Raw genomic sequence first — 6,856 nt, forward strand, 5'->3', positions numbered from 1 at the left:
TCAGTGCCCAAAAACACTAGATGAGCGTAGACGAATGAGTGGGATTCCATATGCATCATTGATTGGTTCAATAATGTATGCTATGATATGTACACGCCCGGATGTTGCGTACGCACTTAGTGCTACGAGCAGATACCAGTCAGACCCTGGAGAGGCACATTGGACTGCTGCCAAGAATATTCTGAACTACCTGAAAAACACAAAGATGATTTCCTGGTCTATGGTGGAGATGATGAATTAATTGTTAAAGGCTATACGGACGCAAGTTTCCAAACCAACAAGGATGATTTCAGATCACAGTCTGGGTTTGTCTTCTTCCTCAACGGAGGTGCAGTAAGCAGGAAAAGTGCTAAGCAAAGCACCATTGCGGATTACATTGCTGCACATGAAGCAGCAAAGGAAGCTATTTGGCTAAGGAAGTTCATAGGTGAACTTGGTGTAGTCCCCTCCATTAAAGGACCAATAGCTCTATATTGTGATAATAACGGAGCTATTGCACAGGCAAAGGAGCCTAGACACCACAAGAGAGTCAAGCATGTACTTCGCAGATTTCACCTTCTACGAGAGTTCGTTGAAAGAAGAGAAGTCGAGATAAGCAAGATTGGAACTGACGACAACATCTCAGATCCTTTAACTAAACCTCTGCCGCAAGCGAAGCACCACTCGCACACTGCAGCTATGGGAATCAAGCATGTTGGAGAATGGCTTTGATGTCCTTATTTAATGTTTTAAAGTTTTAGAGTTTAATACTTTGTAAAACGTTATTGGTTAACCATTCATATAAATGAATAGAATTCATTTTCCCATTTAATTTGTGGTTTATTAAATGATGAGTCCCTTCAATTTGACGATATATTCAAGATAGACTGTCAGGACCAGTCATGTGACTAAGAAATGTCTATCAAGTGAACTTGAATGTCAAAAGTTGGAAATGGTCCCTGGTCGGAGTTTTCTATAAAGATGGACGCATAGAAAACGCTAGACGACTAGAATGCAACATGACTAGTAGTTCTGTTTCTTGAACTATGTGGACATGGCAATGTTGCAATCATTTGAATAGATACTTACTTTGGGAAGACTAGTATCGGACAGACCTATGAAACTTTACTGTAAGAGATGAAAATCTGTCATAAGTAAATTTCATTAAAATTATTAGACACTAATCCTCAATACCTGAGTGATTTGAGATTACTTGTTTGAGAACTGGTTACTTTGACGTTGTCAACCGTCGCACCGTAAAAGGAGGCTATAACGGCAACGCTCGGGTAATCACCTATCAAACGAAGTCTAATCTCAAGATCGCAAGATTGGGATTGTCCTCCCATAAATCGGGATGAGATGTTGAAAGTTGTACAAGGCCACTCGGAGAGCTAGAAACTGTAAAATGCATGGCCGTGCTCAGATGAATCATAGGCTATGATTATCTGTTTATTTGATCAGTTGAACTCTGAAACCGAGAAACACCTCTGGACATAATAAGGATGACAACTCTTACCTTATGTTCATGAGCAAGCATCAAGCGATAAAAGAATTAGGCAATGCACTCTTGTCCCTAAGGACAAGTGGGAGACAGAAGGAAATAATGCCTTGGTCCAAGTATGCATTCAATGTTAAGTCTAATAAATGCGGTTCATTATTAATTAATTATACAAGTTAATAATTCAGTGAGATAAAGTGAACTGTAAGCCTAGCTAGAGGCCGCTTCAGTTCAAGTGGAATTAATAATATTAATCCACAACTTACTATTGACTGAACCCGTAGGGTCACACAAACAGTACGTGAACGGATCAAGTATTTAAGTGAATTAAATACTCCATTTATGGATATTCGGAATCGACGGATCTCGGTTCCAATGGGAGTTGAAATCGTCAAAAGGCAAATTATGAATACTCCGGAAACGATGATATTGCCGGAAACGGAAATATGGATCGTATCGGAAATATAAATATTATCCAAGTCGTAGACGTTGCTGGAAACGGAAACATGGTACGTATCGGAAAATATTATTGAAAATGGAAATATTGCCGGAATCGGAAATATTGCCGGAAACGGAAATATTGCCGGAATCGGAAATATTATTGGAATCGGAAAATAATTCCGGAATCGGAAATATTAAATATTTGTTCAAAACGGAAATTAATTCCGGAATCGGAAATATTAAATATTGTTCGAATCGGAAATGAATTCCGGAATCGGAAAATTAATCGGAAGCGCGTCGTACGAAATAAACATCGGACGAGCTTGCTAGACGCAAGGGCCAGAACGAAGCCATGCCTGCGCCTAGCAAAGCCCATGCGCGCAAGGCAGCAAGGCAGCAAGGCAGCATGCCAGCACCGCAAGGCCCAGCAAAGCAAAGCGCAAGGCCAGGCCCAGCGAGGCCCTAGATCTTTGTAGGCTGAATATGTTTGAATTGTACTAGAAGGAATTGTGTTTGAAGAATGTGTTTGGAAGATGCGCTTAGAAAATGAAAAGGCTTTTGAACTTTGCTTTACTTGATCCCAACCTTGTATTTGAATTAGCTTTGAAGGCCTTAGAGCCGAATAAAAAAAAATGTTATTGTGTTAAATTCCGCTTGAACATGCTTTGCTTTGAATTGGCACATTTGGAATAAAGACAACAACAATTAGATTTTGAATTTTGAGTTTGATTTGATTTTTAGGATGCCCTTAATTGAGGAAATTTTGAATTTTTTGTATTAAAGTGGCCAGGCCTCGGAATGACGTTGCCTACGTGTCCCGTTAAGGAATCAGGCCGGACGTAGTTCTGACTACGTTACAGGACTTTGAATTGAATTCTTGAATTCGAACATGGAACTTAGACATAGAACTTCTTGAGTTGATCGAGGTTGGTCAGAGATCTGAATTCTGTTCCATCGACGTCTGTTAGTTCGACTGCTCGCCCGGAGAGGATCTTCTTGACAATGTATGGGCCTGCCCAGTTGGGTTTGAATTTTCCTCTTGGGTCCATGATGCTTTTGCGAAGGGCTTTCAGGACAAGCTCACCTTCCTTGATGTTTCGGGTTCTGACCCTCTTGTTGAAATGTCTGGCCACTCGGCGCTGATAGACTTGTACATGGTGAGCCGCCTGAAGTCGACGCTCATCGAGCATGATTAGCTCGTCATATCTTGCTTGTACCCATGCAGCTTCTGGGATTTTTCTTTCGAGGACTATCCTTAGAGAAGGTATCTCCAGCTCGATAGGTTGTACTACCTCCATTCTATAGACCAATGAGAATGGGGTTGCACCAGTAGAAGTGCGAATTGAAGTTCGATACCCCCTCAATGCGAAGTGCAGCTTCTGGGGCCAGTCCTTGTAATTGGTAGTCATATTCATGATGATGGTCTTGACATTCTTGTTGGCTTCTTCCACTGCTCCATTGGTTAGCGGGCGATAAGGCGAAAAACGGTGATGTTGAATTTCCCGGAGCATGGGTCCATTGGGATTGTTGTATTGAAGATTGTACAGTACCCCCTTTTGAAGTTTGTAGATTGTAGCCCCATTACTGTTGAAGCTTGTATATGTTTTTAGAACTTGAACCTTTGGAGTTTGTAACTTGAATTTTGTACTTTGGAATTGTAGATGCCTTGCTTGGCATAACCTTGCTCGGTTAGAGATTATAGAACGTGAATTTTGAATCTTGTACTTGTTGAATGGGTCTTCACATTCTCCTTGGAAATGGGTTCTTTGATCACTGATGAACTTGTGAGGAACACCGTATCTGCATATATTGTTTTCTTGTATGAACTGGGCCACTTGCTTGGAACCCAACACCTTGAAAGATCTGGATACTTGGACTCTTGAATAAACCCGGCCTCTAGCTGCTTAGAGACCTTTTCTTGAATTTTGAGGGAAACGTCCGGTTTCATGCGACGGAGTTTTTGCTTGATGGGTTTTGAACCTGGAATGAGGGGAATTGTATGCTGACCGATGCTTGGATCAACCCCTGGCATATCATGATAGGACCATGGGAAGACGTCTATGTACTCTGAAAGTAGTTTGATAAGATCATCCCGCTCTGCTTGAGATAGAGTCGAACCAATCTGAACTAGTTTTGGATCACTGCTGTTAGAAAGGTTAACTTTTTCTGTTTCCTCAATTATGGGCGTCCTGTTTTCATGATTTTCAATAGCTTTTAGGATTTCAAGGTCAGTTTCTTGTTAAGAAAAGTTGTTTAGATTAGAAGTGTGTTTTGAATTTGGACTCGAAGAGTAAGAGGAAATTGAAGTGTTATTGAAATTGGCAATCATTACATCGATAGTTTTGACTTGAAACTCGGCCTTTAGAGGCTCTTGATTGATGCAAGACTCTAGCCCTAGACTCTTAGACTCATTGCTAGACTCAGATCCAGACTCATCCTCTGACTCGGACTCGCTCATCATAGATCCTTCGCCCACAGTAAATCTTGAACATTTTGCCATTTGGAGCAGAGATCTTTTTGGTTAGGTCATCCGCGGGTACGGTCTGCTCCACAACACCCAAGCGGTTGCTCACATTCTCTAGGTTGGTATTGAGGTTGGCTACGGCTGCTATGAGTTGGGTGAGTTGATCGGGGGCAGACATTTGGACTGATTCTTGAAAGGGACTGGAAGTTTGATTTGTAGGAGATGAACTGGTTGCTCGTTCGATGCCGGCTATGAGTGAGGCTAGGGCTGATGGAGTTCTTTTCAACCTCTCTCCTCTTCGGCGAACCCACAGGATCATTGGACTCCTAGTTAGGACACACAACAAGATTTAGAACTTTAGAACTTGGACTTCCCGACACATGATATGATATGCATGCAATGAATGAGACCTAGACTTGACTCTAAGTGCCACTCCGAAGATTCGGGACTTTGGATTTCGTACTTGTATTCGGGGTTTGCAACCCGTTTGAAGTGTTTGAGAGGAGCCTTCATTCTTTTGTGGAAGTTGACTCCTTTGTGCTAGGACTTGGAATATCGAAAAAGAATATTTCGACCTATTGGAAATTGAACTTTTTTAGGGGAATTTCAACCGATCGAGAATTTGGAAATTGGACTTGTATTAGGAGATTGAATTTTGTATTATTTCAAGGGAATTTCAACCCGTCAATATTTTAGGGGAATTTCAACCCATTGGATCTTGGAATATTTTGGGGGAATTTCAACCCATCGAATGGAATTTTGAACTTGTATTATTTCTGGGGAGTTTCAACCCGATTGGATTTCGAAGTATTAGGGGGATTTCAACCCGTTGAATAGAATTTGGAAATTGAATTTGTATTATTTTAGGGGAATTTCAACCCATTGAAATATTTTAGGGGGATTTCAACTCGTTGGTAGTATTGGAAAAGGGGTTTGTATTATTTCAGGGGATTTTCAACTCGTAATAGAATTTGAATTTGTACTATTTCAAGGGATTTTCAACCCATTGGAAAAGGGGGTTTTGAATTTGTATTATTTCAAGGGATTTTCAAACCATTGAAAATGTTTGGAATTTTGAATTTGAGAGCAATGGAAAGCAAGGATTTGTAGCTTGAAGATGACTTTGAAGTTTGAATTGGACTCGAAGTTTGAACATTAAAATGGGAAAGAGGCATTTTTGTATAGAGCATGATATGTTTGAATTTAAATATTCCGGCGTCATGCCATTTGAAATTGGATTCGAAATTGGGAAAGTCCGGCATCATGCCGTCGTGGACTTGGAATTTTGAAGTGTTTGATCATGGAATTTTGAATTTGAAATTGAATGATGGAAATCCGACATCACGCCATCATGGATCTGGAATTGGGAAATTTCGAATATGGGATTTGAGATTCGAAAGATTGAATATAGGAATTTTGAACTTGAGGTTTTGAGATTGGAATTGGTAATTTGAATTTGAGATTTTGAAGGATGGAATTGAACCTTTGAAGACTTGAACTAGAATTGAATTCTTTTTGAACTTGGAAGTTGGATGCTTGAACTAAAAAATCCGGCGTGATGCATTTGGAATTTGAAATTTTGACTAGACAATCCGGCATTATGACGCCGTAGGATTGAATTTGAATTTGGAATTTGAAATTTGGGCTAGAAAATCCGGCATTATGACGCCGTTGGATTGGAATTTGAATTTGAAACTCGAAATTTGGACTAGAAAATCCGGCATTATGACGCCGTTGGATTGGAATTTGAATTTGAAACTCGAAATTTGGACTAGAAAATCCGGCATTATGATGCCGTTGGATTTGAATTTGAATTTGAAACTCGAAGTTTGAACTAGAAAATTCGGCGTTATGAAGGCGTTGGATTTGAATTTGAATTTGAAACTCTAAATTTGAACTAGAAAATCCGGCATTATGACGCCGTTGGATTTGGATTTGAAACTTGAAACTCGAAATTTGGACTAGAAAATCCGGCATTATAACTCCGTTGGATTTGAATTTGAAAATTGGCGTTTGCGCGTGAGGCTTGTTTGAGGGTTTTGGATCAAATGGAGTGGTACTCCTAAAAGACCTTAAATCGGAGATTTAGATGCATGAGGTTTGAATGATGCTCCTAGGGATTTGGTTTCCTAGTTGGAGGCTAATTGGTTTTGGCAAGCTAGAACTCGAGGTTAGCCACTCACGCGTGCAAAGACGCCCACACAATGCACAAATAGCACGTTGTCACACTACCATGTATATGAATGAGACATGCAAAGTTCTCAACCTAAGGTCGGTCTAAGTTTTGTATAATGCAAGTGGTCGACTTTGGGTGTCAAAAGGTACTCGACTAAGAGACGGATCCGGCGACAACTTGCACATCCGCCTAAGGGACGTGTGTGTCGGCAGACGGCCTCCATACTTGACATCGGGAATGTCAAGCAAATGCCAAGTTTCGGTAGGTGCGGAAATGGTCACACACTTTGGTCGGGAAC

The sequence above is a fragment of the Spinacia oleracea genome, chromosome 1 (assembly GCF_020520425.1).
Source record: "Spinacia oleracea cultivar Varoflay chromosome 1, BTI_SOV_V1, whole genome shotgun sequence".
Taxonomy (NCBI): Eukaryota; Viridiplantae; Streptophyta; class Magnoliopsida; order Caryophyllales; family Amaranthaceae; genus Spinacia; species Spinacia oleracea.